Below are 1,075 nucleotides of genomic sequence, written 5' to 3' on the forward strand. Positions count from 1 at the left end.
GACTCCGGATAGCTGGAAAATCGTAGAAATGGAACAAATAGAGAGGAATATAACCGGCCAGGGAACAGCTCGCGATCCTAGGTCGCGGTACTGTTGCCTAGCCGGCTATATTCCCCTGGCCGGCATACTCCTATTTGTACCATTTCTACGATTTTTTCCAGCGACTCGGAGTCTGGTAGAGACTAGTCCGTTCGCGGAAATGTGATGTTATCCCGTAAAGGTAGGTTCACGCGTGCGTATATATCTAATTTTAAGTCCGTATGAGGCGTGCATGGGAGTATTTGCCTCCACCAGGCTCCACAGGTCGTCCGAAAATGGACAAACGTAAACAGGTAACATGTCAGACGAGTTAGCTGGGTCGCTAACCATACTTCTCGGTCAGCTAACTGGTATGTTATGTATCTATATCTATATCTATATCTATATCTATATCTATATCTATATCTATCTATCTATCTATCTATCTATCTATCTATCTATCTATCTATCTATCTATCTATCTATCTATCTATCTATCTATCTATCAAGTACATTCTGGGAGGCGATAGTCCACATTGTGTACTACCTACCTACAAGTAGGCAAATATATCCACGATTGTTTATACCGTAGAACCAATAGTGTAGATGACATGCTAGACCCTTTATGTTGATATATCCATACCTATAGATATCCATATATATGTGTTTAGTTGTACTGTAAGTAGTTGTTATACATGTAGACCTTACGAAAGTCGCTGTACTTTTGTCGTGTCAATCAAGATTGCTCTCTCTCTCTCTCTCTCTCTATATATATATATATATATATACATATGTCCAATTTGTACTATTTTCCCCGCGACCTGTGGATCCTGGTAGAGACTAAGAGCTTCATACGAACCTCGGACGGACTTCAGTATATACGCATGTGTGATCCCACCTTTAGGTAGAATAGCGTGAGCAGTCCAGTGGTTGGCCACCCTGGCTCTAAAATTAGAAGTCGTGAGTTCGATTCCGGCTGTGTCCCTCACCCGACGCTAGTGGAAATGGTTGCAGTACTTTAGCGAAGGTACCTTAAGGCCGTTTTCCAATTGATCAT

This window comes from Branchiostoma floridae, chromosome 16 (genome assembly GCF_000003815.2).
Source record: "Branchiostoma floridae strain S238N-H82 chromosome 16, Bfl_VNyyK, whole genome shotgun sequence".
Lineage (NCBI taxonomy): Eukaryota > Metazoa > Chordata > Leptocardii > Amphioxiformes > Branchiostomatidae > Branchiostoma > Branchiostoma floridae.